Consider the following 20,333-nt stretch of genomic DNA (forward strand, 5'->3'; position numbering starts at 1 on the left):
TGAAAGGGCTTCAAATTATTTCAGCCTTGTTTCCTTATCACGGTTTCCCCAAGTCTCTGAACGACAGGCAAAGGTTGGGTGGTGACAGAATGAGAGCTGCTTGGAGTCGTAAGCCACCTCTGTTTAATCGGGATGACATTGTCGTTACAACACGTTGGCAGCTGGCACTTGCTGTCACCCTGCTTAAAGATCCCTCGTGCCTCGGAAGTAGGTCAGCTGAGCTACAAGTTATTGTCACCATAATGCACATCATCCCCAAGTGTGCTTGAGTTCTGCAGATGGCATCATGTCACCGAGTATAATTTCATGGGAAAAAAACCCTGGTGGCACTAATGGCTAATGGCTAGATCCAAAATAGTTCTTGTCTAAATACATTTAGCCCATTGTCTGCTTTTTTGTTAAACAGATACGGGTTGAATTAAGCCAACGCGTGAAATAAGCATTAAATTAATTCAGGATGGAACAAACTAACCTTACTAGCTACTTTCCAAATGTGAGCCTTCATGTAACTTGATCTAAACATGTCACTGAGTAGAAATTCATGGAAACACCCTGATGGATACTAGATTCAAAATAGTTATTATATAAATAGTTTTAGTCATTGACTTTTGTTGTTGTTGTTGTTGTTGATGTTAAACAGATACGGGTTGAATTAACCCAATGCATGAATTAAGCATTAGATTCATTCATGATAGAACAAACTAACCTGATTGGCTACATTCCAATTGTGGGCCTCCATGAAACGTGTTCTAAACTTGTATGCGTCGACTACATTCAGCTCTGCTTCTTGGATGAGAAGAGAAGAAGCCAAGAAAGTCCAGTTGTCTTTTGGAAAAGCACCTTTGGGACAACCATGACCTGGATGATGGAGAATCTCCATAGACATTGGGAGCAAGATTTTTTTATTTTATTTTTTTTATTTTTTATGGCAGGAACTGATCTGTCTTAGGCTTACAGTTTCCACAATTATAATATTGCTGCCACGTTTATTTTTTTTTAGTTTGTTACTTGTAACAACCGGAATGACAAGTTCACTATTTTTTTGTTCTCTTTTCAGATTGTACTTTGTTGTTGCTGCTTTTGTTCCTTGTGAATTGTGGATGAGATGGGTTCAAAGAAGTGGTCTGCAAAAGATGCTCAAAGCAAAATTGCCACAGGCTAAAGATACTTTGAATTAAAGAATCACTTAGTAGTCTGAGAAAGTACCACTGTGGTTCTTAGATTTTCCCCGGACAGCTCTCCAACATGTTCTTTATTTAGGGATGGCATGATAGCAGCATTCCAATATCTCAGGGACTGCCCCAAAGAAGAGGGAGTCAAGCTATTCTCCAAAGCGCCTGAAGGCAGGACAAAAAGCAATGGATGGAAACTAGTCAAGGAGAGAAGCAACCCAGAACTAAGGAGAAACATCCTGACAGTTAGAACAATGAAGCAGTGGAACGACTCACTTCCAAAAGCTGTGAATGCTCCAACACTGGGAGTTTTTAAGAAGAGACTGGACAGCCATTTGTCTGAAATGGTATAGGGTTTCCTGCCTGAGCAGGGGGTTGGACTAGATGACCTCCGAGGTCCCTTCCAACTCTGATATTCTATTCTATTCTATTCTATTCTACTCTATTCTATTCTAGTCTAGTCTAGTCTAGTCTAGTCTAGTCTAGTCTAGTCTAGTCTAGTCTAGTCTAGTCTAGTCTAGTCTAGACTATTAATGGTCCATAATACCAAGGAGAAACGATTAAGTTTTCCCAACCTCGTGAAGTAAAGGAAATGGGGACCTTCTTTGTAGCTGCCCCCATTCTGAGAAACAGCTTGTCTTCAGAGTATGCAAACCCACTAAATCGCTTTACATTCATAAATCATTTAAAGCTGATGTGTCCAATTGAAACTCTGGAGTTTGTGGATTATCTATTAGATAGTATTGCCACCTAACAGATAACAATCCTAGTTGTAACATATCTGTTTTATTGAAACCTGCTGAGAGTCAGACTCATGAGCAGCTACATCAATCCAATAAGAAAATACAACTGAATAAATTTTCCTTATTACTTTAGGGTGTCTTATGAAATAGATAGTGTATAAAAACTTGTAACCATTGAATAAGAGAATAGCAATAATGGGAAACTCAGCACTTACTTATTTATTAAATTTATAGACTACCTGCCTCATATATATGACTCTTTTTTAATAATTAAAACAGAACAAAGGCAATAAAAGCAACCAGAACAAAAAAAAGGAAGGAAGGAAAGAAGGAAGGAAGGAAGGAAGGAAGGAAGGAAGGAAGGAAGGAAGGAAGGAAGGAAGGAAGGAAGGAGGAGAGAGGAGGGAGGGAGGGAGAGAGGGAGGGAGGGAGGGAGGGAGAGTATGAATGCATGCAGAGTTGCAATGGAGAAGGAAGGAACTGAGGGAGGGAGAGAGGGAGGAAGGGAGGAAGAAAGGAAGGGAGGGAGGAAGGGAGGAAGGAAAAAAGGAAGGAAGGAAGGAAGGAAGGAAAGAAGGAAAGAAGGGAGGGAGGGAGGGATAGAGGGAGGGAGGGAGGGAGGAAGAGTATGAACGCATGCAGAGTTGCAATGGGGAAGGAAGGAATGGAGGGAGGGAGAGAGGGAGGGAGGGAGGGAGGAAGAAAGGAAGGAAGGGAGGGAGGGAGGAAGAGAGGAAGGGAGAGTATGAACTCATGCAGAGTTGCAATGGGGAAGGAAGGAATGGAGGGAGGGAGAGAGGGAGAGAGGGAGGAAGAAAGGAAGGAAGGAAGGAAGGGAGGGAGGGAGGGAGAGAGGAAGGGAGAGTATGAATGCATGCAGAGTTGCAATGGGGAAGGAAGGAACGGAGGGAGGGAGAGAGGGAGGGAGGGAGGAAGAAAGGAAGGAAGGAAGGGAGGGAGGGAGAGTATGAACTCATGCAGAGTTGCAATGGGGAAGGAAGGAACGAAGGGAGGGAGGGAGAAATGTTTTCTCCAGGTCTAAACTAAAGAAGTTTGCAATAACTATAATAAACAATAATAGGAACTTCTTGGATGAGCACTTGTGAGATGATCTGACAGATTATTTGATTCTTCAGTCCCAACTGATACGTAAATCCTGTTCAAGAAAGGTACCAATCAAATAATTGTCATTTGTTCCATTTTCCATTAGAGGTAGCCATGGTTGACTGAGTTCCAGACGCCTTTTATTTGGAAACAGCGATCTGTTAATAGCATAAGGTACAAATGTCACTTGGATTCCTATTTTAGGCTGAAAGTATAATAGGTAGGCAATCTTTTAGCATCTGCATGATAAAAACAGGAATTGGCAATATTTCCCATAGCTTTTGTTGGCCCAGGGTGTTATTTTTTTTTAATTTTCCCCCAACTTGGGATTAAAAAAAAACCACAACTAAAGGGCTGAAAGCTCATGAGATACTAAATCTTGTGAGATTTAAGCATACTGAAACAAGATGTTTGAAATATCCTACGATTTCTGAATTCTGCAAACAGAGAGTGTGGGATTTAGGAGAAGTTGGCTCTCGAGAGAATTATTATTCCTTTATTCATAGTTTTTGCTTGATAGGAATGGAATGGAATGGAACAGAATGGAACAGAAAGGAATGGAACGGAACGGAACAGAACAGAACAGAACAGAACAGAACAGAACAGAATAGAATAGAATAGAATAGAATAGAATAGAATAGAATAGAATAGAATAGAATAAAAAAGAAAAGAAAATATGGAATGGAATAGAATGGGACGGAACAGAACAGAGTAGAATAATAACTTTATTGTCACTTTAAGTGTACGTTAATCAGCACACATTAAAATGAGTTTTTGTTTCATGCAGCTCTCAAAAGGTAACCACCTCCAATATACACTGCATAAATATGACAAAAAAAACTATGTGTATAATCACATACACACACATATATGACACAGAGAAAGATCACAGTCTACTTCAGATGGTTAGAACTAATCAAGGAGAGAAGCAACCTGGAACTAAGGAGAAACTTCCTGACAGTTAGAACAATTAATCAGTGGAACAACCTGCCTCCAGAAGTGGTAAATGCTCCAACACCAGAAGTTTTTAAGAGGAGACTGGACAGCCATTTGTTTGAAATGGTATAGGGTTTCCTGCCTGAGCAGGGGGTTGGACTAGATGACCTCAAAGGTCCCTTCCAACTTTATTATTATTATTATTATTATTATTATTATTATTATTATTATTATTATTATTATTATTATTATTATTATTAATAATAATAATAATAATAATAATAATAATAATAATAATAATAATAATAATAATAATAATAATAATAATAATAATAATAATAATATTAATAATAATACATGGCAAGAAAAACGAATCCTGCAGAGTTTACCAGATGGATGGCATAGGGAACAAAGCTGTTACAGAATTTGGTAGTTCTGCTATAAATACTTCAAAACCTCCTCCCAGAGGGGAACAACAGGAACAGACCGTGAAGTGGGTGTGTGGGGTCTCTAACAATGCTCCGAGCTCTAAGCACATATAAGAGCTTGTGAACAGAATCCTGAATCACGGAAGTGAGCTTCCTATGATCTTCTCAGCTGTCCTCACCACTCTCTCTATGGACCTTCTATCCGAGGCTCTGCTACCATCAAACCAGACCGTGATGCAGTTTGTTACAATGCTCTCCAGCGTGCCTCTGTTAAAAAGTGGTCAGGACAGAAGAAGAAAGATGTGCTCTCCTCATCTGACACAACTGAAGGCTATCATAAGATAGGCTTGAGGTTTTTTTCTTCTTGCCTTCCTTCCTCCCTCCCTCCCTCATTCATACCCTTGTGAGATTATTCTTCTGTTGGCTTTCCAATATAATATAATTAAAACACATTGCAAAAGGCATTTTTTGCAGATTTAAACAACATTTGGAGGTTCATTTCTCAAGGGCAGTTGGCTGTTCATTAGGAAAAAATAAATTTATAACTGACTCCCGATGCACACAGTTAGTAATTTGGTCACATCTTTTTGCTATTGTTTGCTAAACACACGGTAGGTTACACTGAAAGTCTATGCATTAAATCCCTGTTGCCTTCAGATGAAATCCAGTTAAGTTCTGAACCATTTGCTTCTATATTTTTTAAATGAGCCATTCATGTTTCTGTTTGTGGGTTGTTGTTGGGTTTTTATTAAATATATATAATCTGGGAAAAGTCAATTCACTGGAAGAAATGCCACAGCATTTGCTGAACCTTGTATGTGAAATCAAATTGTGGAGCAGCCCGATTAATGTTATTCACTATTGTATTTGTTACCTGCCTTTTCTTGAGGCAAGGAATTAATTAAAATAATGCAAATGCATTTTGCATGTCCTAGAAAGAGAAACAGATTCTGGTCCATGTTCTCTCAAGAAAATATATGAACTTACCTCGCATCGCTATTAAGTATTTAGTTTACTAAATTTACCAAGCCAAGTTGGGAATATTCATAAAATCTTATTATAGGTAAATATTCACAAAGGAATATATTTATCAGTACGTCTGCATAATTGAACAAGGTTCAGATACAGTCCTACATCTTCTGTCTTTTTCCATCCTTTCTTCTTCTTCTTCTTCTTCTTCTTCTTCTTCTTCTTCTTCTTCTTCTTCTTCTTCTTCTTCTTCTTCTTCTTCTTCTTCTTCTTCTTCTTCTTCTTCTTCTTCTTCTTCTTCTTCTTCTTCTTCTTCTTCTTCTTCTTCTTCTTCTTCTTCTTCTTCTTCTTCTTCTTCTTCTTTTCTCCTTCTCCTCCTCCTCCTCCTCCTCCTCCTCCTCCTTGAGCTTGTCGATCAGAAGTTTGGCAGTTTGGCAGGTCGAATCCTGAGTGCCGCGTAGCAGAGTGAGCACCTGTTACTCGACCCAGCTTCTGCCAACCTAGCAGTTCGAAAGCACATAAAAACACAAGTAGAAAAATAGGGACCACTACGGTGGGAAGGTAACAGCGGTCCGTGCGCCTTTGGCATCTAGTCATGCCGGCCACATGACCACGGAGACGTCCTCGGACAAGCACTGGCTCTTCGGCTTTGAAACAGAGATGAGCACCGACCCCTAGAGTCGGAAACAACTAGCACGCATGTGCCGGGGAACCTTTACCTTTACCTTTTTAGCCTGTGAAAACTTTTTGCATACACCGAACTCTCCTTTTTATCTCACTAAGACAGACTAACATGGGGACACGATAGATGTCTGGACTTATATTAGGTTTCTTGTCACCTTCAAAAATGTCTCATTTCCTTCAAAAATATCCATGGCCCCTTCGAGGCACATTACAGTATAGGATGCTGCTAAGGTACCAGGCAATCCATAATAATTCATATTTTGATTGAGTTTATCAGCAAAACCTAATACAAAGCAGTGGATTCTGCTTCTGCCCAATTCAAAAGCATGGTTTCCACTTACATTGCAATTAGAGAAGACTTCCCAGTTTGAAAGAAGCATGGGGTTGCGTTCTTGACCTTTCTGTAGTATTGATTGCTCCTTTCACGAATATTAGGAAATGTCTTCTATTTTCCACTTTATAGCCAACTCTTTCTCTGCCCATGTAAAAAGGGGGAGAAACATCAATTCTTTGCTAAAATGATCTGAAACGCTGCATCTTGAAATGTAGATGAGAAACACAGATCCAGCCAATGACACTAGAGACATGCTGATAAGGTTGGTCACTCAGTCAGCCCGATGTTCAGGCTGGATTTGTTACTTTTATTCTCCTATTGAGCCCTTCCAAAGGACTTGGGATAGGCAGATGTTGTTCACTGTTTATAGGGAACGGTTGCTGGAATTGGGTATGTCTAGTTTAACAAAGAGAAGGATGAGGGGTGACATGATAGCAGTGTTCCAATATCTCAGGGGCTGCCCCAAAGAAGAGGGAGTCAAGCTACTCTCCAAAGGACCTGAAAGCAGGACAAGAAGCAATGGATGGAAACTAGTCAAGGAGAGAAGCAACCTAGAACTAAGGAGAAACTTCCTGATAGTTAGAACAATTAACCTGCCTCCAGAAGTGTTGAATGCTCTAACACTGGAAGTTTTTAAGAAGAGATTGGACAGCCATTTGCCTGAAATGATATAGGGTTTCCTGCCTGAGCAGGGGGTTGGACTAGATGACCTCCAAGGTACCTTCCAACTTTATTATTATTATTATTTTCCATCCTTTCTTCTTCTTCTTCTTCTTCTTCTTCTTCTTCTTCTTCTTCTTCTTCTTCTTCTTCTTCTTCTTCTTCTTCTTCTTCTTCTTCTTCTTCTTCTTCTTATTATTATTATTATTATTATTATTATTATTATTATTATTATTATTATTATTATTATTATTATTATTATTATTATTATTGATGGTGTTGTCACAGGATGTAAGCTGCTCCACATAAAGCTGCCCTTTGCAATTGACTCATGGGAAATCCTGAAACAACTGATCTGAAAACCTATTTATTTGAACAGGCCGGCCTGGTTTAAGGGTTTGGGGTATTTTTAATTATTTATTGTTAGGGCTTAATTAATTTAATCTTATTTTTAACTTTTGTTTGTAATTCTTTTATTGCCCTGTACACCGCCCTGAGTCTTTCGGCAGAAGGGCGGTATAGAAATTCAATAAATAAATAAATAAATGACATTGTTCGAATGCCATCACTGTTGAAAAAATCCCCATGTTTATCTATGGAGATTCTCAATCCTCCAGATTATGGGAACCCCAAAGGTGTTTTTCAAAAGGCAACTGGACTTTGTTTGGTCTTCGCTTCTTATCCAAGAAGGTTCTTCACTTCTCTTCTCATCCAAGAAGTTTCTTTACTTCAGTCCAGTTCTTCAGAACTGAAGAAGCTTCCTGGATAAGAAGTGAAGAGAAAGCAAAGTCCATTTGCCTTTCAAAAAGCACCTGTGGGACAGCCATGATCTGGAGGATTGAGAATCTCTGTAGATACGCATGGGAATTTCTTCCAATGCTGATGGCATTCAGATGTTGCTCCAGTTGTTCTGGGATTTCCCATAGATAACACTGTTTAATCAAAGGCATTTGAAACCATGGTGATCCTGCAGGATTGAATTATGTGGGGAAATGTTATGACAGATAGATCTTCCATCAATGAACCAGTTTCTATGCCATTTGGTGTCTATATGTCATAACCAGAATAGAATAGAACTGGAAGGGACCTTGGAGGTCTTCTAGTCCAGCCAGTGGTGGGATTCAGCCAGTTTGCACTGGTTCGGCAAAACTGGCAGCAAAAGTTTGCTGAGTTTGGAGAACCGGCTGAATGCACCCTGCTTCTGGAAGTCCAGTCTAGGCCTCGGAGGCCTGGAGGAGGCCTCCCAGGCCTCGAACTACCCACCAGAAGTGTGTGGATATCACTTCTGGAAATCTGTTCTAGGTGTGTGCAGTCTGGAGGAGGCCTCCCAGGCCTACAACGGCCTGCCGGAAGTGCATGGATGCCACTTCTGGAAGTCCGTTCTAGGCCCAGGAGGCCTGGAGGAGGCCTTCCAGGCCTAGAATGGCCCACCAGAAGTGCATGGATGCCACTTCCAGAAGTCTGTTATAGGCCTCGGAGGCCCAGGCCTGCATCCAATAAGAGAACTGGTTGTTCAGGTAGTTCAATCCCACCACTGAGTCCAGCCCACTGCTCAAGCAGGAGAACCTTGTTCGGCTTCTAGAACCAGTTCAGATTCAAAGTAAAGTTCTTACATGGGCTTACCGATGCCTGCCCATTACTGCTCGTACTGCTGCATTGCAGACCAGTTGTTGGCTCCGGTTACTCTTCAAGGGCAACTCCCCCTAGATCTCATTGCAGTGATATGAATAGTGCCAAGAATGGTTCCAATGAAATAGACTTGACTTGCAGATGGAGCCCCAGATTGATCACAAGTCAGTGCCACCGAAGGACTTTCCGTCTTACTTGAGATCTATGCTCGAGGAAGAGATAAGGCAGAGAGGCACAAAAGAAAGAATTATTTTCGTTGGCCAGATAAAAGAGTTGATAAATCAAGCCTTTGACTGAACAGAAATGTCCCTCACCTGTCTGGGTGTTATAACTGGGTTTTGGCACAGCAAAGCATGGATTACTAATGTCTGCTTTCAGGGAAGGCACTGTTGTAAGATGACAGCTTGACTGGGATATTTCCTTTAGATAAAATGTCCTGTGTCATCTGTCATTAGACTTGAATGCTTCTGGCTGCTTGGGTGACTTAGTGTGAGTGCAAAATTGGGTATTGTTTTTTTTTCTTCCTTTTTTGGCTGAAATATAAATAGAGCGAGATAGAGATGATAGAAGAGAATGTTGGAAGGCTGATTGCAGGTATTTCATTTGCAGATGAGAAATGCTTATCCACCGTCAAAAAATCTTGGACTCGGAGCCTAATTTGTGCTAGACCTCCCCAGTTATTCCTTTTATTTCATCCAGTGGTGAAAAAGGGAACTTCTAGTAGAATTGGGCTAGGTAAAAACAAATTATCGGGATGGATTGTTGTGCAACGCGCAACTTTTGGAAGTAGCAAAAAATGGATTATTAAAAAAAAATACACGGCAGCAACTCCTAGAAAGAAAAGCAACTCTGATGGTGTCATTATAACAGTGAAGATCTTTATAGCATGTCAGAAAGTCAAGGTCTCTTTATAAGCAATTGAGCAAGATCCCTGGATTGTCTGATGACCCCAAAATAGTTGTGAAGTTGACCTGGGATCTGCCAGCAAAAAGTACAAATTTCATTCCTAAAGCTTAAGAAGAAATGGAAATGAACGTCTCTTACTTGTTGTGAATAAAGACATGAGTTCCAGAATTAACAAATCAAAATGGCATATTTTAAGGTGTTAGCAGTGTGTTTTCTTATCAACTGTGAGATAGATATTATTAGTGGGAAAAATACAAACACACAACACTTAGGTCCTGGGCAGAGAGAGAGAGAGAAGAGGAGGAGGAGGAGGAGGAGGAGGAGGAGGAGGAGGAGGAGGAGGAGGAGGAGGAGGAGAAAGAGAGGTGTGTTTGTGTGTGTGTGTGTGTGTGTGAGAGAGAGAGAGAGAGAGAGAGAGAGAGAGAGGAGGGAGGGAGGGATATGAAGAGGAAGAGAGACAGAAGGAAAGAAAGGGGGAGGGAGGGAGGGAGGGAGAGGGAAAGGGAGAGGAAGGGAGGGAGGGAGAGGAAAAAGGAGAGAGAGAGAGACAGAAAGAAAGAGATGGAGAGCGAGAAAATGATTATGTCTACCAAGGCAATGCTCCTCAAACTCAGATGAAATCCATATTTTTTTTCCAAGTTAATTTAACCAAACTGCAAGAAGTTTCCCAATCAAATGTATAAGTTAAAAGGATAAAAACCACAACTGATCCTCATCGTTGATGCTCATCATGAGTACATGCCTCAACTTCAAATGTAGTTTTATCATCTTCAATGGAAAAGTGATTGATTAATGCTAATTGGAAGCCTCTTTTGGACTTTTCATGTGAAACAGGAGGGAAAATAATGAAATTATAATATATGGATTTGATGATTAGCAGACACTAATAGGCTATAAAAATGGTGCTATGTTGTAACTACAGAGTAAGAATTCACTGTAATTTTCTTTTACGGTATATCTGCTTTTATATTGGAAGCCATTCCTTTTTTATTATTATTATTATTTCTGTTTCCTTATTTCTTATTTTACTGCATTGTGTTCTCTCTCACAGACTGTTCTTTATTTTCTTCTATTCTTTTTCTTGATTATTGGTTCTTGTTCACATTTATCTTTTTGTTTCACCATTTAAGAAAGATATTGAAAAGACACAAAAGTACATGGAGTACATTTTTGTGACGAGAGCAAAATGGGTGAAGATCAATCAGAAGATCAATCAATCAAAATACAGCCAGAAGGGACCTTGGAGGTCTTCTAGTCCAATCTCCTGCTGAAGCAAGAGAACCCTATACCATTTTAAACAAATGACTGTCCAGTCTCTTCTTAAAAACCACCAGTGATGAAGCACCCACAACGTCTGAAGGCAAGCTGGTCCACTGGTTAATTGTCCTCATTGTTGGGAAGTTTCTCCTTAATTCCAGGTTGCTTCTCTCCTTGATTAATTTCCATCCATTGCTTCTTGTTTTGTCTTCTGGTACTTTGGAGAATAACGTGACCCCCTCTCCTTTGTGGCAGCGCCTCAAATACTGGAATATGGCTATCATGTCACCCCTCTTTCTTCTTTTCTTTAGACTAGCCAAACCCAAGTCCTGCAGCCATTCTTCATATGTTTTAGTCTCCAGGCCTTTAATCATCTTAGTTGCTCTTCTCTGCACTTTTTCCAAAATCTCAACATCTTTTTTTTTTGTAATGTGGTGACCAAAACTGGATGCAATATTCCAGGTGTGGCCTTACGAAGGCTTTATAAAGTGGTACTAAGGCAGTGAAAGCTGGACCATAAGAAAGGCTGAGCGCCAAAGAATTGAAGCCTTTGAACTATGGTGCTGGAGAAGACTCCTGCGAGTCCCTTGGATTGCAAGGCGATCAAACCGGTCAGTCCTAGAGGAGATCAACCCTGACTGCTCTTTGGAAGGCCATATCCTGAAGCTAAAACTCAAATACTTTGGCCACCTAATGAGAAGGAAGGACTCACTGGAGAAGAGCCTAATGCTGGGAAAGATTGAGGGCAATAGAAGAAGGGGACGACAGAGAATGAGGTGGCTGGATGGAGTCACTGAAGCAGTAGGCGTGAGCTTAAATGGACTCCAGAAGATGGTAGAGGACAGGAAGGCCTGGAGGAACATTGTCCGTAGGGTCGCGATGGGTCGGACACGACTTTGCAGCTAACAACAACAAGAAGAAGACTTCATGTGATTTTGATTCTATGCATCTGTTTATAGAAACCAGGATTGTATTAGCTTTTTTTGGCTGCTGCCACACACGGCTGGCTCACCTTTAAGTCACTGTCCACTAGGACTCCAAGGTCCCTCTCACAGTTACCATTTTTGAACCAGGTTTGAGACAAGAAAGCAGAAGCTTCTTGTCCTGCTATTAATGTACTCTTTTTATCTCTCGGAGATGGTGGTTTGCACCCACCATCTACCCCACGAGAAAGATTGAAAACATGAAAATGTTTCACTATGATTTGGCTGGACTTCACTTGTGAGTTAGATAGTAGAATATCAGCTACAATTCCAGAGGGGGGGGGGGTAAACACTGGTACTGTAATATCCCAGCCTATGTTTTATATTTACATTTCCACCGATCTTCTATTTACAAAGCGAAGGGATGCAAGATTTGGATAGATTTTACAAAATAGGGGAAGAGGGGGAAATCCTATGGATTTATTACTCCCTATAGTTTGAGCTCAGGCTGTAAAGTCAGTGAATTACAAGGCAAAAAAGTGTGTGTGGGGGGGGAATGCTCAGAACACTACTGAGCTTCAGCTACAGGGAGGATATTTTGTAAAGCTGTGGTTTTCAGGGTCCAACTCACCACAGCTTCTATAATTTATTTATGTACAGTATTTGTTTTACTGAGAGACAGGTCGTATGAGGGTTAAACCATCAGCCTAGACACCAGAAGACCCACATTTTTAGTCTCATCCTGGGCAAAAAGCCAGCTGGATGACCTTGGACCAATCTCTCAGTCCTGGGATGGAGATAACGGAAAACCACTTTTGAAAATCCTTGCCAAAAAAACAGCGGAAAGCCAGCAAGAGTCCAAAACTGACTTGAAGGCACCAAATATACACATAGACATTACATATTTCTGTGCCACGGTAAATCGTAACAACTTTGGGCAGCTTACGTAGGGAAAAAAAAACACCAGGTAAAAGATACCCAATAGAAAAAAAAATCTTTTTAATAAAATCAAATGGACTGAAATAAACAAATTGGGGGGAAAAATGCACACCAAACAATAAAAAGATAACCCCCCAAAAAAGTGCTGAATTACCTCCAGTAAATGGGTCAAATGGCTTCATTACCTCTTTTTTTTTTAAAAAAAAAAGTATTGTATTTATATGATTAGGGTTTATGTAGTTTTATATTTTTAATAATGTAAGCCATTCAGAGTTACTGTGCGCGGTAAGAGGGGCAACCAATACATTTTAAAATAAATGTTGTTGTTGTTGTTAGTTGCGAAGTCGTGTCTGACCCATCGTGACCCCATGGACAACGTTCCTCCAGGCCTTCCTGTCCTCTACCATCTTCTGGAGTCCATTTAAGCTCACGACTCCTGCTTCGGTGACTCCATCCAGCCACCTCCTTCTCTGTCGTCCCCTTCTTCTCTTGCCCTCAACCTTTCCCAGCTTTAGGCTCTTCTCCGGTGAATCCTTCCTTCTCATGAGGTGGCCAAAGGATTTGAGTTTCAACTTCAGGATCTGGCCTTCTAAAGAGCAGTCAGGGTTGATCTCCTTTGCAGTCCAAGGGACTCGCAGGAGTCTTCTCCAGCACCACAGTTCAAAGGCCTCAATTCTTAAAATAAATCTATTTTGTCAAAGACAGATCTGGTTAGTTAGTAAGGATGGGCCCTTTTTATCTTTCCCGCTGGAAACGAAGCTTTTCAACTAAGAAGAGAGGAGATCAAATGTACCAAATTAGAGTTTGTTTTCCTAAGATTAGACAGATCAGGTCCTGTTCCCCACAAAAGACACCTCTGTGAACAATGTAAACCTTACGAACAAGGTATTTATTTGCTACAGTGACAAAAAGGCTTCCAGCTGCAGTGATATGAAAACTTGAACATTATTCTAAGATTTGTAACAATTTTTTTTCTCTCCCCCCCACCCCCCCTTTAATTCAGTTACCCTTTTTTATTATTATTTTTTGCCTTCCAGATACGGATACAGCACAGGAGGCCCCGTCATCAGGGTTTTATAAACCATAATCATCTTTCTGTATTTTCTGAGTGATCTAGAGATGACATCAAACAATGTACTGGAGGCAGGTGATTAGCCAGTATCTTTTCTCCTCTTTCATAAGATAAAAATAACACAGATAAAAAGAACATCTCTTTTAGAAAGCAGTATTTTCAAGGCGGCGGTCCCATAGAAAAAGCCCACGTTGGGGAAAAAATCGGTAAGTATTGTTGAAATGATGAATCACCTCCAAAGTGTAATCTATTTATCTGCATGTTCCTGTAATTCCTTTGAAGTCTGTATCTTAAGGAATAATATGTACTAGAGTCCCTTGAAATAAGTTCATTTTTTCTCCCTTTGAAATCAATGTACTATTTCCCCCTCTCTCTTTTGTAATCCTATCCACCACCCCACCTACCACCCCTTTAATTTTATCAGTATCTCTGCTTTTATAGTGAATAACACTGGATAACATTCTGACAGGCAAGAAAATCCAAAGACAAAATATTGAGTTTTGTTAAATTTCGTGTAGGAAGAAAAATCAAAGGTGTTTTTTTTTCAGGAGGCAAATGGACTTACTTGGTTTTCTTTGAAGATGTTTCGCTTCTCATCCAAGAAGATTCCTCAGCTCTGACTGGATGGTGGGGAATGGAAGGATTTATACTCCTGGCAGTCATTTGGGTTCTTCTAGAGAGCCGTTGAGGCCCACCTTGAGGTTTATCTGTGACCTAGATGACTGAGAATTTCCCTAGACTTATAGGAAGAAAACCAAAGTTGGGCCCACCATCAGTAAGCACTTGAGTGTAGGGATGGGATTCTCTAAGTATGGCTGGAGAGAAGTCTGGGGTGAACAAGAGCTGGGCAACAGCCCAGGATCAGCGTTTCTGAGTGGGATTTCTCAGTGCGACTCAGCTGATCCTGGGCTCATTTAGCAAGCAGCCTCTTTTCCGCAAGCAAGTGAGCCGGGCAGGAGCCTGGGATCAGCTGAGTCGCACTTAGAAATCCCATTCAGACACGCTGATCCTGGGCTCCTGCCTGCTGAGACTCTGGATTTGAGCCGCAGACCAAAGGAGAACATCGCTAATCAGGTGGGAGGCTGGGAGTCCAGATCCGATGCCACTGACCAGCTGGAAGTCCCGGCGGGCGGCCCCACTGCCGCCGAACAGCCGGGAGCATCGGCAACCTTCTCTTGTGGCCGCCAGTCACCTGGAAGTGCTGGTGCTTTTGAGCAGGAGTGGCTGTCAAGCCCCAGGCTCCCAGCTGACTGGCAGCCCCCAGAGAAGGTTGCCGATGCTCCCAGTTGTTTGGCGGTGTCGGGGCCACCCGCCGGGACTTCCAGCTGGCTGGCAGCATCGGATCAGGAATCCCAGCCTCCCACCTAATCAGCGGTGTTCTCTTCTGGTCTGTGGATAAAATCCGGTGTCTCAGCCTCCCAGCGGAGCGATGGGGGAGGAGCAGAATCTGGGGTACCACACCTTTGGACCATAAGATGCACCCTCGTTTCCCCCCACACACTTTTTTTGGGGGAAAAGTGTGTCTTATAGTCTGAAAAATATGGTACCCTTTTACATTGATACCAATGAGGCTGAGCGATATGAAAGGACAACTGAGTCATTTGGGCCCTTAAAGCTTTTCCTGCCTTGGGATTAATGAAGAAGGCTTTGCAAATCCTGCTCACCTTCCAGTTGCCTTTGCCCCAAAAGCCTGTCTGGGTTTCAACCATCTCCCCTTTGAGATGCTCTATGTGAGGACAGCGGTTAATTTTCAGCTTGGTTCACTTTCAGAGAGCACGATAACATCATTCTTCTTCCACTTTTGCATATGTGCAGTCATTTATTTATTTATTAGCTTTGACTGAAAATTACTATTTTTTATCCTAAACTGTCTTAAGCCCTTCAGGTCAGTTTGCATCCAGAATTTCCAAAAATTGCTTGGATGGTTTCACGTAAGGAGCCATTCATGTTGTGTTTTTTTTTTTTATTCCCTTAGAGGCCTGTTCTGTTCCAGTCTACGACCGGCCCTGTTTGTGTGTCAAGGACAACCCCTTTTTTCTTTTACAGTCAATAGGCTGGAAAAACCCAACCCAAATTTATTTACAGTTCAAACAAAAAAGCAACAGAATATTTCCTTCAATAAATGAATTAAAATATCAAACAAGAGTCAACAAACAAGAGTTGAACAGAAGTAGCAAGAACAGACCAGGATTCTCTTAGAATGTCTCCAAAAGGTTGCCTTCAGCAACCAGCCCCGCCCACACCTTCCCCTTTTATTATCAGTCCCAAGGCGCAGGTTCTCACTACCTTCTCCTCCTCTCACTGAGTTGCCTCATTGATTCTCTGTGCTCTGCTCTGCTGGATTGCCTTCTGCTTCTAACGTCTCTGAACAGATTCAGCTGTGAGTCTTCTGAGTCCGACACCTCGTATTCACACAGCTGAGCCTCATGAGGAACATGACTGGAGGGGCCAGGCTGAGAGTCCTGCAGTGTATCAGAGCCTCCCTCTGACACCAAAGGGTCTCCAACCCCCCCCTCCTCCTCCTCAGATTCATCGGACTCAGCTGTTGGGAGCACAGGCTGACACTGAATCACAACAAGGCCTACATCAAGGCTACTCTTGGAAAACTCTCACTATCTAGGAAAGGTAAAACTTTCCTAGATGTTTTCCTTCTAGCACCAACTCTTCTAAGGATTTATATTGAGAAAATTGCCTCCCACACCTTCTAACACAGAAGAAAGGAGGATTTGTTTTGCTGCACTGGTGACCTCTGTATATCTATGTGGGCAGAAGTTATAGCAAGCAAGCAAACCTTCTCAGTTAGCTGGGGATCTGGGGATCTTGATATGTTTGTTTGGTTTGTGAAACCTGCCAATCTTTAGCTAACTTTGGATGACCTCCAGAAAAACCCAACAACAACAGGATATTACCTTTTTATGTGAATGGGAGTCTACAGAGAAGAAAGGAGCAAAGATCTATTTACATTCTCCTGCCAAGAAAACTACAGGGATGGTTGAGAGCTTCAGCTGGATTCAGGGGAAAAAGTTCACCATCCATAGTGAATAAACATTTTTTTTTTTAATCTAAATATTGTGGAGTCAACTATGATGGAACATGGAGCTATCTTGGAAAACCAGCTAGAAGCTGTAACTGCATGAATAGTTGTGGAAACATCCTGCTACACTATGTTCAGGTAACACCACCACTCACTGAATTATACTGGCTTCATAGAGATTTTTGGGTGCAGCTCAAGTTGTTGGTTGTCACCTATACAGTCTTTCATGGTAGGGAGTGTGTCTACTTTCAGGATTGGCTCTCTCCATGCTTCTCTGCTCATCCCTCATTCTACAAGATTTCTCAACTGCATCTGAGATAGTTCTTCCTTAGCAAAAATTGTTCTGAATGCTGAATGTTATCCTAGGAAAACTCTGTGCAATCTCAAACATCTCTGTTGCGGTTGTACAAAAAAGCATATCTCATTTCCTTCCATTGTTGCTTCTCCTCAAGTTACCTAACCTTATTCTGTATGTTCTCTGTTATTTATTTATTTATTTATTTATTTATTGATTTATTGATTTATTGATTTATTGATTTATTGATTGATTGATTGATTGATTGATTGATTGATTGAATTTGTATACCGCCCTATTCCCGTAGGACTCAGGGCGGTTTACAGGGCAGTTAAAACCATAAAATACAAAAATTAAAATCAATTAAAACAATTAATTAAATTCAAGCCCCAAGTAAATCTAAAACCCAATTAAAATTAAAAACCCCTCAGTCTGGGCCAAACATCTCGAAGAGCCAGGTTTTCAGGTCCCAGTGAAGTGAGCGAAGGTCCGGGGCAGTCCTAAGTTCCGTAGGTAGTTGGTTCCATAGGGCAGGTGCACCCACCGAGAACGCCCTTCCCCTGGGAATAACCCATCGGCATTCATTAACCGGCGGTACCCTGAGAAGGCCCTCCCTGTGGGGGCGCACAGGACGATGGGAAGATGATGCCGGAGAGTCTATGGAGAGTCTCCATCATCCAGGTCATGGTTGTCCCAAAGTTGCTTTTTCAAAAGGTAACTGGACCTTCTATGTTTTTTTTTTCCTTGAGGACATTTTGCTTCTCCTCCAAGAAGCCTCTTCAGTTCATTCTAAGGGTGTCCATCCCAAAGTGCATAGCTGAATGTCCATGGAGATTCTCAGTCATCCAGGTCATGGTTGTCCCAAAGCTGCTTTTTCAAAAAGCAACTGGACTTTTGAAAACAAAAGGACTTTGTTTTTCCATCATCATCATCATCATCATCATCATCATCCTTGGAAGGTACCTTTGTCTATTCCAGTTTTCCAATATCTCAGGGGCTGCCACAAAGAAGAGGGAGTCAAACTATTCTCCAAAGCACCTGAAAGCAGGACAAGAAGCAACGGATGGAAACTAACCGAAGAGAGAAGCAACCTAGAACTAAGGAGAAACTTCCTGACAGTTAGAACAACTAACCAGTGGAACAACCTGTCTCCAGAAGTGGTGAATGCTACAAAACTGGAAGTTTTTAAGAAGAGACTGGAAAGCCATTTGTCTGAAATGGGATAGGGTTTCCTGCCTGAGCAGGGGGTTGGACTAGATGACCTCTGAGGTCCCTTCCAACTTATTATTATTATTATTATTATTATTATTATTATTATTATTATTATTATTATTATTATTATTATTATTATTATTATTATTATTATTATTATTATTATTATTATTTCCTGCTCAGGCAGGAAACCCTATACTATTTCAGACATCCAAGAAGCTTCTTTGAGTTCTTCAGTAACTTATCCTCTGTTCTGTGTCTTACTGAAAGGACTGTATCAATTTTAATTGGACTTGAGCAATCTATTATCATTTAGCCATAACCTGATTAATTGGATGGGTTGCTATGGGAATAAAGGGAAGGAATAACTCTGAATGGAAGGAGCAAAAAAAAAGGAAGAGGATAAAAATACAACCCAGAATCAATTTTACTGTTGTTCTCTCTCTCTCTCTCTCTCTCTCTCTCTCTCTCTCTCTCTCTCTCTCTCTCTCTCTCTCTCTCTCTCTCTCTCTCTCTCTCTCTCTCTCTCTCTCTCTCTCTCTCTCCCTCCCTCCCTCCCTCCCTCCCTCTCTCTGTCTCTCTGTCTCTCTCTCTCTGTCTCTCTCTCTCTCTGTCTCTCTCTCTCTCTCACCATACCACAGAATAGGTCTGCAACCTTTTGGAAAGGATTGCAGTTTTGAGAATTTTCTCCTGGTTGTTATTTTAGCATTGCTTACCTGGACTGGAGGTGGGGCAGACCGCTTGTGTATTCTCTGTTGCTTCTTCCTTTTTGAGTAGCCTGTTGCTGCTGAATTATTCATGGCGCCAACCATCCACTCTTGAAAGAGCTTCTGCACTGGGAATTTCTTGAACACAGCCTCACCCAGGCCGATTGAAGGCTGATTCATACAACGATCTGAAAGTTGATTCTGGTGTTTGGACTCTTAAGAAGTGCCATCAAGATGGCAGTTCCTACATGGCTTGTGTCCTTGGGTGTGGACGGAGAGTAGAGAGAAATCTTCGTACAAAGGACTGAAAAAGCAGCTCATTGCCGCAGATCACACAAGCAAGGAACAGAAAGCTTCATTCAAAAAATCCGTATCAAATCTAGCCTGATTGTCACAACTCTGGACTTCTGGGCACCCTGTGCAGATGTTTCTTCTCGCTGGAATATGAACTTCAAGGCACTGCTGTCTCCTGGGGACTTCCGGTGGCTCCGCGGCGACGGAGGCAGCCTTCCCGGGCTGCCCGCGGCTCAGCTGTGTGATTTTTCGCCCGAAACAGCGCCGATCAGCTGTTCGGGCGAATTTGAAGCCCCCTCCTCGGGAGAAGAGGAGGGGGTGAGCCCCCAGGTAGGGGTTGAGTTCTCCGGGGCCGCCTGAGCTTGGAGCTTGGGCGGCTGAAGGATTGAACTCCCCCGCAGCCTGGGCTGCTCCCAGCTGGCTAGCGTCTCTGCTCCGGACTTCATGGAGCAGAGCCAGGCGTCTGCGACCATCCCTGCTTGAAGGAGAGACTATGAAAGGAAAAGAGCAGGCAGAGCAGTACAAGAGGGAAAGATGAAGAGATGAAGAGGATTATTTTATTTTACTCTCGAGCTTGATGGACTTTGCTTAAAACTTAAAGTGAAAGTGCGTCACAATTGTAAGTAAAAGATGGCGTCTAAACCTCCCCCTAGAACTTTTCGGAGTGCTGGAAATTCTCCGGTGCAACAACAATCATTACTGCAGGTGTTGCATTCTCCAGATGTATTGACATCGAAGGATCTTGAAAAACATACCCAGTTAATTTTGGAGTCAATGGGTGTTAAATTTGCACAGATGGAGGAGAAATTGGAGAAATTGGAGCAGAGAATGGAAGAAAGGATGGAACAGAAACTCAGAGAGATGAAGGTAGACATTTTGTCCTCAGTGCATAAAGTAGCTAAATGTGTGGAGGTGCTGGATGACAAAGTGGTAGAACTGACTCAAAAAAATGCTATATTAGAAGCAAAAGTATTGGAAATTGAAGATTTAAAAGACAAAATGGATAGCGAACTGAGTCTGGCTCAATTTTACCAG

The 20,333-nt window shown here is 41.7% G+C and overlaps 1 protein-coding gene across 1 annotated transcript in view; it reads right to left on the bottom strand.

Moving 5' to 3' along the window:
• The window catches only part of LOC308668010 (uncharacterized protein), a gene marked incomplete at both ends in the record, with an annotated part of 237,759 nt that overhangs the window by 93,929 nt on the left and 123,497 nt on the right, over positions 1-20,333 (bottom strand). The window lies entirely within an intron of this gene.

The sequence above is a fragment of the Vipera berus genome, assembly GCF_964194415.1.
Source record: "Vipera berus genome assembly, chromosome: 4".
Lineage (NCBI taxonomy): Eukaryota > Metazoa > Chordata > Lepidosauria > Squamata > Viperidae > Vipera > Vipera berus.